This window comes from Oncorhynchus mykiss, chromosome 2 (genome assembly GCF_013265735.2).
Source record: "Oncorhynchus mykiss isolate Arlee chromosome 2, USDA_OmykA_1.1, whole genome shotgun sequence".
NCBI classification, from domain to species: domain Eukaryota; kingdom Metazoa; phylum Chordata; class Actinopteri; order Salmoniformes; family Salmonidae; genus Oncorhynchus; species Oncorhynchus mykiss.
This window is the reverse complement of record NC_048566.1, coordinates 32,137,864-32,154,303: the sequence shown is the minus strand read 5'-3', so window position 1 is coordinate 32,154,303 and position 16,440 is coordinate 32,137,864. Positions and strand designations below refer to the sequence as shown.

At 43.4% G+C, this 16,440-nt stretch overlaps 1 protein-coding gene across 5 annotated transcripts in view; it reads left to right on the top strand.

Annotated features, from left to right (window-relative positions):
• LOC110487106 (semaphorin-6D) overlaps positions 1–16,440 on the top strand; it is a 122,640-nt gene that overhangs the window by 63,867 nt on the left and 42,333 nt on the right. Inside the window, exon 4 of one of the 5 annotated variants that reach the window (XM_036945763.1) lies at positions 4,903–4,925. The exons of the other annotated variants lie outside the window; for them this stretch is intronic. The gene's annotated coding sequence lies outside the window, so the exon portion shown is untranslated. The remainder of the gene's footprint in view (positions 1–4,902; positions 4,926–16,440) is intronic. 5 annotated transcript variants of the gene reach the window in all.

Genomic DNA, 16,440 nt, shown 5'->3' with positions numbered 1-16,440 from the left:
GAAGGAACACCAGTCAGTGGGAGCAAAGGCATGTAATGTGATCAGACGGAGCACTGAATGGCGGGACTTGTCACAGCAAACGGTGTGTGTGTGTATATGAGAGGACTGTGTCTCACATTGCTTTCATACCTTGTCACCCAGTCATTTCGCAATAAAGCACTGTCCCCGTCCCACTGGCCTCACACACTGGCACAAATGTGTGAAATTCTATTCATATCTTCCATGCATCGCTGCAAAGGTTGTTTCACTGCTTTTTCTAGTGAAAGATGGTAAGAAATAAGCTCTGATTTGTAGTGTACACTCCTTTAATGCCTTGGTTGGCACCAGTTTATTGCCCTGTCCAAAACCTCACTACTCTATAACAGCTCATATAAGACATTAATCCAACCTTTTCCATTGCCACTGGAGGGTCTTCACTGATCTGTCTGATAACTAGAAAACACTAATTTCATCCTCAAAACTGAACCCCCTTTCATCCTTAAGACTCAGTTAATCTTACCAATCTTACCAAACACTATAAACCCGTAGCTGATATTGATGTTTTTTTCATGAGAAAGTCTTTACCTAATTCTACATAAAGCTAAAGGTGTTTTGTGGTTGTAGAATCAGTATGAAAATTTAAATGTGCACAAAAATTTGCTAGCTAACTAGCGACCTGCTTCCTGGCTGAAATCAAATTGTATTGGTCACATACACATTTAGCAGATGTTATTGCAGGTTTAGGGAAATGCTTGTGTTACTAGCTTCAACAGTGCAGAAATATTTGTAACAATTCACAACAACACACACAAATCTAAAAGTAATGGAATTAAGAAATATTTAAATATTAGGACGAGCAATGTCAGTGGCATTAAATAGAATACAGCAAATACATATGAGATGATTCGGGCCGACTCTTTTCTCTGTATACATCAAGGATGTCGCTCTTGCGGCTGGTGATTCTCTGATCCACCTCTACGCAGAAGACACCATTCTGTATACATCTGGCCCTTCTTTGGACACTGTGTTAACTAACCTCCAGACGAGCTTCAATGCCATACAACTGCTCTTAAATGCAAGTAAAACTAAATGCATGCTCTTCAACCGATTGCTGCCCGCACCTGCCCGCCCGCCTAGCATCACTACTCTGGACGGGTCTGACTTAGAATATGTGGACAACTACAAATACCTAGGTGTCTGATTAGACTGCAAACTCTCCTTCCAGACTCATATTAAGAATCCAAAATTAAATCTAGAATCAGCTTCCCATTTTGCAACAAAGCATCCTTCACTCATGCAGACAAACAAACTCTTGTAAAACTGACTATCCTACCGATCCTTGACTTCGGCGATGTCATTTACAAAATAGCCTCCAACACTCTACTCAGCAAATTGGTTGCAGTCTATCTCAGTGCCATCCGTTTTGTCACCAAAGCCCCATATACTACCCACCACTGTGACCTGTATGCTCTCGTTGGCTGGCCCTCACTACACATTCGTTGCTGAATACTCCCGTTAGCTAGTGTAGTGAAATTCTAGCTAATAGCACTAGTGAGTTTTCATGATAAGGCAGTTTCTGTTCTGCCGTGACTAGTGGGCTGAGTTCTGCAGCACAGCTGACCACTCTTTCGCAGCGTTATGGCATTGGCCAAATGTTACAAAGTAGCAAGGCACAGTGCCAGCTGTCAGTCAGACACATGCTAATTTCTTAAAACAGTCCCATAACTTTGGTGCCGAACAACTTCATCAGCAAGCTGGCAAACGACCTACTCTAATGGCCATTCACTGGTTGGCTCAGCTGATCGAGCATTGTTTGCCGTAGTAGCCAGTGCATCATAGCTACGGAGAGTGGAGAATTAGGAACTAGTGTTAGGTCATCATGATTCTTAGAGATGATTCTTCCACGTTTGTTTAGACAGATGGCTCCTGGCAACTGTATGTCATGTTAGAATGACGCCATCTTACGTGAGAAAATGCTGGAGAGTGTTCACCTCAATTAGGTCATTCTAATTCAGTTGGGTGCGAACTAAGTTCTGACACCAGTCCATACCAGTAGTACCTCAATAAGTGTGCTGCCAGTGCTATTTTCCCCTTCCTCCTTTCTTTACTTCCTTCCTTCCTTCCTTTCTTATTTTCCCCACAGCCATCTTCCTCAATGTTAAAGGAGGGCATCACCACACATGAATGTGCTGTGACAAATTGGCTTGGGGACAAGGCAGATGGTGACTGGGAGGGGACTGGTTGTCATGCCGTTTGGTGACATAAATTGATCTCGCGGAGCGGAACTCATGCTCCGCTTGTGTAATCCTGACTTGCTAACGCCCCTGCATACAAACTTTCTCACACACACCCCTCCCTGCCTACTTTACCCCCCCCCCCCCCCCCCCCCCCCCCATTACTATCAATGATGTGTGCAGTGGATGCGCGCGTAACCTGTCACAGGCTCTCCGCTCCGCTACCCTGGAAAAGAAGGGACAAGGAGGGATTTGACATAGACGAGTCAGACTAATGGTAGGTCTAGGAGACTCTGGGGTTTACAGCAATATAGGCACTGTACATGTCAGGATGTCAACAACGAGATGTTCTGTTTACACAGTTACCGTTGTTGACATTTGAGCAACGAGTTTGTGTCTGAATGTCCGAAGTCCCTGTGGACACTTCAAATAAATCCAGTTCCTATGTTTCAACGCACGTTGATGCATGTTGCCTACTTTTGATTCATGCGTCAATATTTTGCTTACAGATGCAGCTTTCGTATTTTGTAATTCGACAGACTCCTGCCTCAAAGTAGTTTTTCCTCTGTTCATTGGTATGATTTGCATTTATCATCTCGAACCGTAGCGTGGTGGGTGGGTGGCTGGCTGGCTTAGGATAATTGTGGGCTTTGGCTCTTTTCACCTGGAGCGTGATGGGATAACTTTCCCACGATGACTTAATATTCTGTGAACACAATGCGTTAAGCTCCAGATATTGATCCACAGATCATTGCATCCTGTGGGACTTTCCCCTGAGCATCTGTGGGATCTTCTGTGTGGGAATGCTAATGCACCCCAACCTCGGCTGGTCCTTAGAGACCATGGGAGGCAACATAGTGGAGATGAGTGAGAAAGAAACGAGCTAGGCTGGAGAAGCGTTCACAATATCTCCTCTGTGTGTTCTTCCTCTCAAGGAATTAAATAGCGACGAAGCGAAAACTTTCAACTGTGTTTTCATTTTGATTGCATTTTAATGCAGGCCTATAGGGAAGATAGGCCATGTGGAGATGTTCATATTGCAACATATCCTCTTTTTTATGTTCCTAACTTGTTTGATAAGATTAGTACAGATTTTCTCATGGGACCCCACATGGGACCCTGACCCCAAGTTTGGGAACAAATCCAATACAACTTATTACTGAGTACCACTCTCCATATTTTCAAACATAGTGATGGCTGCATCATGTTATTGTTATGCTTGTAATTGTTAAGGACTGGGGAGTTTTTCATTATAAAATTGAAATGGAATGCAGCTAAGCACAGGCAGAATCCTAGAGGAAAACCTGGTTCCGTCTGCTTTCCACCAGACAGGTGGAGTTGAATTCACCTTTCAGCAGGACAATAAACTAAAAGGCCAAATTTTCACTGGAGTTGCTTACCAAAAAGACAATGAGTGTTCCTGAATGGCAGAGTTACAGTTTTGACTAAATCTGCTTGAAAATCTATGGCAAGACCTTAGTGGTTGTCTAGCTCTTAGAGACCTACCCAGAAAGACTTACAGCCTTATCGCTGCCAACGGTGCTTCTACAAAGTATTTACTTAGGGGTGTGAATACTTGTGTAAATGAGGTAATTCTTTATCATTTTCAATAAATTTGTTAAAATTTGAAAAAATTTCACTTTTTCATTATGGGTTATTGTGTGTAAGTTTTGAATTCGGGCTGTAACATAACAAAATGTGGAATAAGTAAAATAACTCGACCCCCGGCCTGTGCCGCAAGAGGGCCGAGTTAGCTGTTTGTGAGAGTGGTGAATGTGCTGTTAAAAAGGCAAATCTGGGAGGCAAATCAGGGGGATGCAGGTTATCATAACGAACAAACCACTGTTCACAATTCTACTTGTTCGCAAAGGCAGGCGCGATTAGAATGTTCAAATAAATTATTCTTCTGAGCTTTGATGAGTGCCAGGAACAATATTTAGATGTTGACCCGTAATTTACCCATAATTTATTTTCTTTATTGTGTACAAAATATATATTTTTATTTTATTGCAAAAATGTGAGGTCCAACCCTTGGTGTCCTCATATGTAGTTACGGACATGCTCTGCTTTTGTACTTTGCTGAGTTCGAAGTAACTTGGCGACCATTTTCCTTCCACATGGAATGTTAAAGGGGCCAAATAAGTGATGCAACTTCTTCATCCAGTTAACGTTCCTCTGAAAAAATATGAACTTCACACAGCATGGAATTTTTTATGAGGTGTCCTCTCAGACACTCCATGCTGTAGGGTTCGATCCAAACCTCTCTCTCTCTCTCTCTCACACACACACACACACACACACACACACACACACACACACACACACACACACACACACACACACACACACACACACACACACACACACACACCCTTAAGTACTTAAGCTGTGAGGAGACAAGCAGCACTCCTTCTGTGATAACAGCTCTACTGTCAACAAGACTATCTGCAGACCTTACTCCCCCAAACCCTAGGACTCGCTCACTCCGTAAAATCTTGCCAAATGAAAGCTGCAGGCAGAGACATGTAAATAAATCCTCTCACCAAAATGGAAGAGAAATGCCTCTACAACCACAGGATGAGTTCTACAATGTCAACAGCAGGGCTGGTTATGTATGGCCTATCTGACCTCCACTACCCTCTGTCCTACTCTCTCTCCTCTTCTCCTTTTCTCCTCTCCACACGGTCAGGTCTGGATGAAGACATCAGTCAGGTAGGAGATTCAGGTTTCCTGATTGTGTTTTGCTATACCCCACTAAACCACCTCCCAGGGTGATTCTTTGCCAGCCTCTTGGTTTGAGGTCTAAATAAATACTGAAAGTGTTCTCATTTCAGAAGGCTATATGATGCATGTTGGCTCTAAAAGTTGCAGATTTAGAAAGTCCTAAAGCCTTTGCGATGTTTTACATTAAACTAATGAAAGAAAATTCAGTAGATTAATGAATGCAGGTTTGCCTTTAACTATGTACTGTAAGGTAATGGGACTTGCTTGTTTTTGCCATTTGACTTAAGACATGTACTGAGCTTTCTTGGAATGTAACTTCATGTATGCAAATGTGTTCAGCTATTGAACAATGTTCACTTTGAGGGAAAACATCTAAATTCATTTAATCATCCTAAAGTTCATATTTGCTTATTAAAATTACATCACTTTCACCCTTCAGATAACTCCTGAACAAATTCAAATTGATTTACTTGGACAGTTGGCTGTCATCCAAAATAGCTACTTTAGTTTTAATAGGAAGTCCTTTTTTAGCTTTTGGCTGTTTGCACTTGTCATCTTGACATTGCCCCTTGTCTGTGCTTTTTCAGTGCAGGGCATGGAGGTGAACCTAGAATGCTTTTAAAAATCTACATAATTGGTGGGCGCACATGCATGCACACACGCACACGTGCACGCACTGTCCTTAAAGTACAGTACATTCTGAGTGTAGGAATTCTGATTTGATGTTGAACACGAGTGTGGGTGAAGTCTTTCATCTGCCATCTGCATTATCATGTCATTTATTGTCAACATTAATCCGCATCAGCCTGTTTCACATCTGACCTTTCTTGATTGACTTGACTACATACACCCTTGGCTTGGCTGCCTAAGAGGCTAGAGCAAGTTAAAAAAATAAATAATAATAATAATAATTTTTTGTTGGACATCAGACTAACAACCAGGAAATCAGCTACAAGTGACTTTAATTTTAGAAATCTGTTCCCAAGAAGAGAAACACGTGATCATATATAAATGTACGCTTTGAAAGGTTTAGGTAGGTTTGAAATTATTGTTTTAGTCAAACATTATGCATTATATATCCACAAATGTATGTGGACACCTCTTGAAATTAGTGGATTTTGCTATTTCAGCCACACCCGTTGCTGACAGGTGTATAAAATTGAGCAAACAGCCATCTTCATAGACCAACATTTGGCAGTAGAATGGCCTCACTAAAGAGACTTTCAACGTGGCACCGTCATAGGATGCCACCTTTCCGACAAGTCAGTTCATCAAATGTCTGCCCTGCTAGAGTTGCCCCGGTCAACTGTAAGTGCTGTTATTGTGAAGTGGAAATATCTAGGAGCAACAACGGCTCAGCCGCAAAATGGTAGGCCACACAAACTTACAGAATGGGACCGCTGAAGCGCATAGCCTGTAAAAATTGTCTGTCCTTAGTTGCAACACTCACTACCGAGTTCCAAACTACCTCTGGAAGTAACGTCAGCACAAGGACTATTTGTCAGGAGCTTCATTGCATGGGTTTCCATGGCCATGCAGCCGCACACAAGTCTAAGATCACCATTCACAATGCCAAGCGTCAGCTGGAGTGGTGTAAAACTCGCCGCCATTGGATTCTGGAGCAGTGGAAACGTGTTTTCCGGAGTGATGATTCACACTTCATCATCTGGCTGTCCGATGGAAGAATCTGGGTTTGGCAAATGCCAAGAGAACGCTACCTGCCCGAATAATGGTCTGGGCTGTTTTTCATGTTTCGGGCTAGGTCCCTTAGCTCCACTGAAGGGAAATCTTAATGCTACAGCATACAATGACATTCTAGATGATTCTGTGCTTCCAACTTTGTGGCAACAGTTTGGGGAAGGCCCTCTCCTGTTTCAGCATGACAATGCACCCGTGCGCAAAGTGAGGTCCAAAAAGAAATGATTTGTCGAGATCGTTGTGGAAGAACTTGACTGGCCTGCACATAGCCCTGACCTCAACCCCATCGAACATCTTTGGGATGAATTGGAAAGTCGACTGCGAGCCAGCCTTAATTGCCCAACATCCGTGCCCGACCTCACAAATGCTCTTATGGCTGAATGGAAGCAAGTCCCCACAACAATGTTCCAACATCTGGTAGAATGCCTTCCCAGAAGAGTGGAGGCTGTTATAGCAACGAAGTGGAGACCAACTCCATATTAATGCACCTCATTTTGGAATGAGATGTTCGACGAGCAGGTGTCCACATACTTTTAGTCATGTAGTGTGTCTGTTTGGGCTTCTTGCGGTCAATTTGCTGTCTACAAATGATTTGTATTTATGTTCTGGCCCCCTGACCATCCGCTAGTTGATGTTCCCTGGGCTATAGGGATAGAGGACTTTCCCTCTATCGTCTGTATATTTTCAGTTTGTTAAATGCCACTAAAAGATGTAAATATAATGAAACTCCTATGGGTCACAGGAACTCACAGTTATTAACTTTTTGCTACCCAGGAATGTGTGTGATGAAGCTCAGTACTGGATGCAGGCAGCCAACCGGCTTAGAGCACGGCTGTATCAGTCCAGGACTCAAAGCTTCGGGTCTAAAGGACACAATGTGGTCCATCACTGAGCTCTGATTAAAAGTGTGTGTGTCATGGACAGGGCAGTGGTGACATATGGCTGTGGAGCTTTAGCACACAGAAAAGATTTCTGCACCGCCAATCCTCGGAATGAAGAAAGAATAACAGAGATGAAAGTGTACCTCTACCCTGGGAGAGAGACTAAATCCATGAGCATGGATAATTTTAGATGGCACAGGGATGTAACGTAATGGAAGGTAGTCGTCACTATTGCTACTTCCAGACTTTAATTGGCATGGCATTTCAACACAAAGGAAGCTACTTTTGCCTTTTTACTGTACGATTAGTCATTTAATAGGATAGACTCAAATGTAATTGTTACCTCTCCCAAAATAAATAATATTGCTATAGTTTCTACTCTGGAAGACAATTTGAACATTGGATCATTTTTATTTGTGCTGTAACTATACCTGGGCCTTGTTAGAGATGTCAGTCTGTTTCAATTGAAACTGAACTATCGTAGGGTTATGGTGTAAGAGACCCGACTTGCAAAGTCAACCTTCGCTTTACAAGGCATCACTTGCTATTTGGGGATTTTATGAACCCTAACGCCCAGGCGTAGCACTGCATGGAATGTTTTGACGTGTGTGTGTGTGTGTGTGTGTGTGTGTGTGTGTGTGTGTGTGTGTGCACAGTTTCAAATGGATTTGAATTGGATGAATGCCAGACAACAAATTTGAAAGATTTAAGAGGGAAAAAATGGGTGCAGTCGTGATATGTACATTTTATTGCGTGTTTACACATTTTGACTTTGCGCTAATGTAGTCTGTTGGGCAGATTTGTGTAAATAAACAATAAAACTATCAGAAGGAGCTGTTTTATAGCATGTTGAGTTATTTTCAAATTAATATTGACCATCCAAATAATTAGTAGCATGTTATCTTGGTAATTCAATGTAAGACCTGGGTCAGATTGAGAAGTAAACCGTGAAAATTATATTTAGAAAGTTATTTCAAGTACACAATCCATTAAAAGCTATTTTGATGTTGCCTTAATGACAACTTGAAAATCTAATATCCTGGCACACTTTATTTGGAACACCTATTTAGGAAAAGTTAATTTGTACTCCAGTACCATATTGGTTAATTTGACTCCTTAGACATCCACAATCACCAAGCAGGGACCTGTTTATAGAGTGTCGTCTTATAGCTTTAAAAATATCTCCCTCCATTTAGATTTAGCTAGTTAATTTTCTAACGTGATGATTTGTAGAGCAGATACTGCAAAGGGCATCTATTTTAAAAACTCTTCTCATATCCTTCTTAGTTGTGCGGAATGTGTCGCACCACTTTCTATTGCAGTACAATGCCATCTCCATTCCGGAGGACTTTTCCTATTCAAAAATAAATTCAATTCAAAACATGATGCAATTCAAGGTCAAGATAGCCGTATAGCGTCGCCACATTTCACATGAGGGGGGAAAGTCAACCTCTAAGTGAGCAAATGCGGTCGGTGATGAGGCAGCCCAGGAATAGTTTGACAAACCCTATCACCCGAGACAAATGAAAAGTGTCACTGACCTGTACGTGGCTGTTCTCACATTTCCTGTGATGTTCTATGATAAGCCAGAGCTGATATGAACAACTGCCAACAAAGGGCTGCCTGCCTGCCCGTTGAGCAGGGGGGAGAGGAGGCTTAGGGAAGACAGGGTAACAGGACACCTCCAAGTATTGATTGGAGCAGAGCAGACGTCCAGACGACCCACAGGTCGTTCTGAGGCTGGCTGCTGCTATAGCTATGGCTGTCTGTACCTTGAAGGGAGCATTTGAGAAATCTGACACAACACACAAAGCAAAAACACACGTTCACTTCCTATATACACTGAGTATACCAAACATTGAGAACACCTTCCTAATAATGAGTTGCCCCCGCTTTTGCTCTCAGAACAGTCTCAATTCGTTGGGCATGGACTCTACATGGTGTCGAAAGTGTTCCAAGGGGATGCTGGCCTATTGACTCCAATACTTTCCATAGTTGTCAAGTTGGCTGGATATCCTTTGGGTGGTGGACCATTCTTGATACACATGGGGAAAGTTCTGAGTGTGAAAAATCCAGCAGCGTTGCAGTTCTTGACACAAACAGGTGCGCATGGCACCTACTACCATACCCCATTGAAAGGCCTTTTTGTCTTGCCCATTCGCCCTCTGAACGGGACGCGTACACAATCCATGTCTCAACGCTTAAAAATCCTTCCTTAACCTGTCTCCTCCCCTTCTTCTACACTGATTTGAATTGGATTTAACAAGTGCCATCAATAAGGGATCATAGCAGTTAGTATGTCATGGAAAAGAGTAGGTGTTCTTGTATACTCACTGTATGTACACACCTACAGAGCATTTCACCATGACACAGAAGGAGATTATTATCAAACTCTTTTACACACCCTCACAGTTGTACATTCGCCACACACGTTCCCTTTGTCCACACGTCCAGTACACAACAAAACACAGACAATAGATACAGACACACACTCTGCGCCGTGTCACCACAGCCACAAGAGTAATAGCCTCCGGTTCCCTCCTGCACACAGACTAATGAGAATCTCAAATACGACAAGCAGAGTGCATTTATCACGCACTCACACTTAATGACACCATCGCCCAGGCTTAACGGCACCCATACACCACTATCTAGCCTGTTATAGATGGGCCTGTTGGTCTCCTCTCTTTTCCATTACGGCTGCCTGCTCATACCTTCCCACCAGTGGAGGCTGCTGAGGGGAGGACGGCTCATAATAATGACTTGAAAGGAGCAAATGGATTGGCATGTATTTGATACCATTCCACTAATTCTGCTCCAGCCATTACCACGAGCCCGTCCTCCCCAATTAAGGTGCCACCAACCTCCTGTGCTTCCCAGGGCTGCTGAGGGAGAGAAGAAGTTCGTAGTGGGGGGTGGTAAGTCGGGGGGACGCTGGAAGCAACAGACAGCTTTTGTTTTTCTCCAACTCTCTCACTCTCTCTGTTTTTCTGTCCATCTTTCATTCTCGCCCTCGCCCTGTGGATTTGTCTGGTCTCTCTTTGTGCCTGCCGCGTTTCGCTTTTTGACTTCAGGACAACAATTGCAGATGCGTGTTTGTGCCTGGACGGAGGAGCAGCGGGAGGCTCGACAGAAAAATACTACATACGGCACTTTGATCCACACTGTGACTGTTGTTTTGTTTGAGAGTGGGCAGCGTTCCACACAACGGCTCTCACCTCATCTCGACCCTAACGGAATGTCTGTCAAGAATGACCAGGCTAGTTTATTGTTTTCTATACATCTGAAACAAAGGGTTGCTGCATTGTACAGTATTTAGCTAGGTTGATAACTCATTGATCGTGCTTTGTGAACTGTAGACATAGTGGGTTATTTTATGGCTGGTTGTGACATCTACATAAGTGTCAAAACCCACATTTATTCAATAGTTTTTTTCCCTCCCTTTTTTTAAAGTCTGTTGTTGTTGTCGTGAATTATTTTGTCAATTTTGTCCGCCATCATATTTTAGATGACTTGTAGAAAATGCACTTTATTCCACTGTCAAGAAGCATTATGACCATCATAATCATATGAGCCAGATAGACCTATCACGTACATGCCCTTATGTCAGTCATCAGTCAAAAAGAGGGTGTCTTGTCCTGCTCCTGAAATCTGTTTATGCATTCATCCCAGTCATCAGCAACAGAGCATTGGGCTAGGTGCACGTCTGATTTGTGTGCAATCACAATGATAATTTAATATGGTCAATATCTGAAAATTGTATGTAACATACTGTGGACAAGTAGGCTATGGTGTAATGGAATGTTTTTGCCTTATGTAGATGTCATAACCAGCCACAAAATAATGCTATATAAGTCACAACTGGTCTGAATATGTGTAAAGACAGTGTTATGTCCATATTATGACAAGTTATGTCAGCTATTATGACATGGTTATGGCTGTGTTATTACATGTTATGACGCTAGGTGTCATGTAAAGTGTTACCGAAAATGATTTGAACTCTAATTAGTTGGACTTCTAAGCAACTCCGGAGCCCCTTTAACGACATTTGGGATTTAGCCGAAAGATAAGAGCTTATCCTCCCTAAGGGCTGCAGGATCTACAGTATCTGCACTGTGATCAGAGGCTCTCTTTAACAGCTCAGAGACACATTTACACACACACACACACTCCAACACTCAGTCTCCATGCCCATACTTAACCTTAGTCAACAATCTGTAGACTAGAGAAAGCATTGTTGGTACCAACTAGTAGGGCCGGGACGATACCAGCATCGTAATATTTTTTTCCATGGCAAAAATGAAAACACCAAGCAGACAAAAACACTTTGATCCTTTTAAAATCCTGCTGTATTTAAAATATTGTGTGCTGTAGCTTGGGAAATGAATAAATGTGACTCTGGATGACAACATAATGTTTGTTTCCAACATTAGGACTGTTTTCCTGAAGAAGTTAAATCCTCTTCATGTTTTGTTTCCTTGCCACGATACTAACGAGTATCGCGATACTGGTATGCCGGTCCTGCTCCTCAATGACTCCTTTCTCTTCTAGTGCACCTCTAGCTCTGGTCTGGTGCCCTTCTAGCTCTGGTCTGGGTTAGAGTCATGAGATCCATTGTTTACTGTAATACACTATCCAGAAATAAAAAATGTCCTAAAATAAAAATCATGAATAGTGTTATTCTAGTGTGCCTGTTTTGTTAGCTGTTGTTGTTTTTGCACCTTAACCCCTTAATGTTGTGTGGTTCTGTCAGTACATCTGCTGAGCTGAGATTGAGTGGGAGGATTGATTGCCTGGCTGATTCCAGATCAGTGCACTGCGAGGTCACAGACATCATCCTCATTTACAGCGACTGGTTCTTTCTCAGCACAACAGGGCTAGACTACATGTCCCCAGGACATAGTCTTGTCAGACAGGCCTGCGCTACCAACCCAAGCATTTTGATAGTACTTCAGACTGACACAATGTAGCCTTCAGCACACCGAGAAGAGCCTCACTTCACATTCTGTGTATGAGCAGCCAATGGTCATGGACTTTCTTGAGCTGAGAAAGAAGTGCCACAGCAATAACATGAGATATATGGAGCAAAAAGCTAAAAAAAAAAAAAAAAGTTAATGATGTCCAGTTCATCCACTGAGGCCATAACCCCGAACGTAGGGATGCCCTGATAACCCTATGCTCTCTCGCTCGCTCGCTCTCGCACTCTCTTTCTCTCCTGACTCTCCCTCAGGCAGTGTGTGATGGTGTTGTTAAGAGTGGCAGCCTGGTGGATCTGAATGGGAAGGGGTTTGATTATGGGATGCATGTTGGGAATGGGGACTGTTTGTAGCCAAGACAATGATAAAGTGTTTAATCTCCACAGGAACAGTGAAGCACGCAGGCATGATAATACCATTACAGCGAGGAGCATTCTCCAGAACCCCTCCGCCGCTCCTCACCTGATTTATATGTCCCTTCATCAGCATCGACTTCTCAGATTGGAAAATCTTTAATTTATTAAAGAGGTCGGCCATTTTGTGCGCCAGCTGCTAAAGAACATACTGTTGTCACCAACCCGTCTTGCGTGCCCACTTCTTTTTTAAATGTATTATATTTTCGTGGTAATGTGACAAGGATGGATCTGGTGGGTGACGGCAGCGTGATTGCGGACGCTATTTATCTTCCTTTCACAACTACTCTGTCTCTAATGTTACGCCTGAGTCCTTGACTAGGTGCTTTCTACATGTTTTCATACGTATCATTGTGTGCTTGTCCTGCATCCTAAGGGCTCTATCTATGGCTCTGACAAACATGGTACAGGTCCTTCAAACAGAATGAAAGATGTATATTAAATTGGCACAATGTGCCTGAGATGAGTAAATTGAGGGGTTTGATTCATCTTTCTTCACTACCTCTAAAGTTCACTCGCAAATGAAACCTCCGGAACACCGTGACACTCAAAATTCACTTCGATAATTCATGTGTCTTCCAACTTTCAGAATTGGAATGCAGAGATTGAAGTGCAAACAGTGCACCCATCTAATTGGTGCCTGGGGAGGATCCATTTGCTGGAGAGCATAGAGAAAGATGGAGATCAAAGAGCTTTCTGTTAATAGAGATGTCGCATTCTCTCATTGTTCCCCACCTTAAATACGGAGACGGATACAAAGGCATCATCACAGCAGTCCTCAGCTCAAGCACCATTCAGTGCCTTAAAGAAAGGTTGCTCTCATACATGTTTTAAAACATTTTATTTACTTAATTGACCCCGTTTCTAAGGGGCTCAGTCTCAATACCTTTCCTTGTAATGCCATGGTATAGAAGGGTAGAAAGAAAATAGCAAAGAACACTCCGTCTCCTTCATGAATTGTTACTTTCGTTATGTTAGAACATTAGTTATTAAACCTACTGTACAGTTCAAGGTTGCCAATAACCGTAAACTTTGTTTCTTCTATTTCTCATCGCTCTGCAGTGAGCATAATTATTGTTGTCCTTCAGAATCAGCCTGGCACCGATGCGCTGATAGACAGGCTTTATTTCTGCACTGGCAGCAGAACGAGGGCTCGCCAAGCCAGAGAACCACCGCAGTGCCTAATCAGAGCCGTGTGATGAGGGGGATCAGCACCACACACACACACACACACACTCTCTCACTCTCAACAAGCCCAAATCTAATCACAGGGAGGCAGACCAGCCGCTTAGCTCGGTCACCCCGCCCATTAGCTTGCACCGCCACCCAAGGGGACCTGGCACCAGCAGGAAGACACATCTCCACCCCGCTGCTGCTCTTTACTGTACCACCAAGGCTGAACTCAGGGGTCCTAAGTGATAGGAGGGGCCAGGGATAGCCCCCCCCCCCCCCGGTGGTAATAAAGAGCCACTGGAGAACACTGAGCGATCAGCAACCTGATGAGCACTGACAGCGCTGCTTATTCACCTCATCCTCTCCTCCCGTTCTACTCTCCCTCGCTTATATTGGTGTGGCGCGTTTCATCTTTCCCAGCAGGAGTGTTTTGAATAGCATCTTCATCTGGCTGTTCTCTCTCCTCCACCCTCCTCTCCTCTCCCCTCCGGGTGGTCGGCAGTTCTGGTGAAATAATGATAGGCTCCGCTGGTACTATAGTCTACAAAGCGTAGTGGGAGGGAGCACTATCTCTTCCTATTGTTGACCTGTCAGAGGAGAGGACACTGCACGACAGCAGCGTTGAGTTTGCCATATTTGTATATTGTGCATAAAAGCGAGGCCTTGAATACCGCTGACGTTGATGTTGAAGATAAGTTTAGTGTCAATACTGACAGCTTTTTGCTATTGTTTAAACTTAATTTAGCTCTATGACTGATGTGTCTTTTTTTGTTCTACCACCCGCATCAACACTGAAATATTAAAGCTGTTGACATACTGCATGTTATGATACAATTGTATGTCATACTGGTGAGCCTGTTATTTTTAAGCATGTACTGTGGGAGTTAAACTGTTGCTTTGTGAAATCAAGCTCTCAGAATTTTAACCTTCTCAAAAGCTGTCACTCCTGCTTGCAATGCAACTCTCTTCACCTTTTGACTTGTGCCAAACAACTGCCCCCTCCAGGTTTGAGAAAGTGCACTACTGCAATTGATAAAGAGCTTCACTGCCCTTCCCAATGTGACTCATCCACAATCCCTCCACAATCCTTTCTCCACGGTGCTAGATAACCAAACACTTTCCCGCCCACCTTTAAAACACCCCTGAGGGGAATATTTCTGAAGACTGGCCAGGTCACTCTATGCACGGGATGGCTCCTGCTGTGTGCTGTTGGGTCTGGGGGCGGCTGGTTTGGAGTACTGAAATAAATATGTAAAAATAGAAGCAAACACACACAATGACACCTCAACAAAAAAACGTAAACACAGACTCCTGTTCCCCCGCCTGGGTCTGTAGCAGCAGACTTTGAGGATCCAATTATGATGCCCTTGAGGGAATGACAGTGCTGGAGTTTCTGTCAATAGAGGTTCAGGTAGTGTTTCTCAAGAACACTTTGAATTATTGATGATGGGGAGATTGAGAGGAGGTAGATAACATTCAGTTTTAGTTATGAGGTGGAGACGACGGAAGGAGGGTCGAGGAGGGAGCTTGAACGACATCTGCATTTTCCTGCCAGAAGGTCTGATGAGGTGACCCGGGGTTACACTCATCCGAAGATGTCACACTAGAAAGAGTAGAGGAATATTGAGATGGCTAGCTAGATAGATGGATGGATGGATACTGTGGCTGGATGGATACTGTAGATGGATGGATACTGTGGATGAATGGATACTGTGGATGGATCCTGTGGATGAATGGATACTGTAGATGGATAGACAGAGAGAGGGATTTTCCAGTGAATTACACGGCTTGTCTGAAAATAAAAAATAAATAATGAATATGAGGCAGACCAATGAAGAGGATAACCTTAGTGTGTGACTGATCCGTCTCTCGCTGATAGCCTTTGGGGCTTTTTTCATCTCAAGTAGACAGAAAGACGATGGGTGACGCTCTCAGCGGTTCTCCCGATCGATCGGACGACCGTCTCAGTGTCTGTGTCTCGCATAGATCCCTGTCTGAAGTCTGGCCAGCTCAACCCACTGTGGCAGGATGCCTTACAGGTTTAGGCCCAGACTGGTGGCAGAGGCACTTTTCTCAGAGATTGATACCAGTAAACAGAAAGTAATGGGTGCCAGTTATTTTTCTATGTATCACTGCTGTAGTGTGTTTGAGTTGTCAACATCTCTCGGGTCCTTGAACATTGGTGAGATATTTCAAACCAATGTTTAGATGCTCCCTTTCAGTCTCATTTTTAGAGAGCCCTCAGCCCACGGTTACTGAACCTTTGCATGGACTTTGTACAGTATCACTTCTTCCTGTCGTACAACTTTAGTTGACTCTCACTGTCAACTTGATTCAGCCCTACATGATTCCTAGAGAGAGG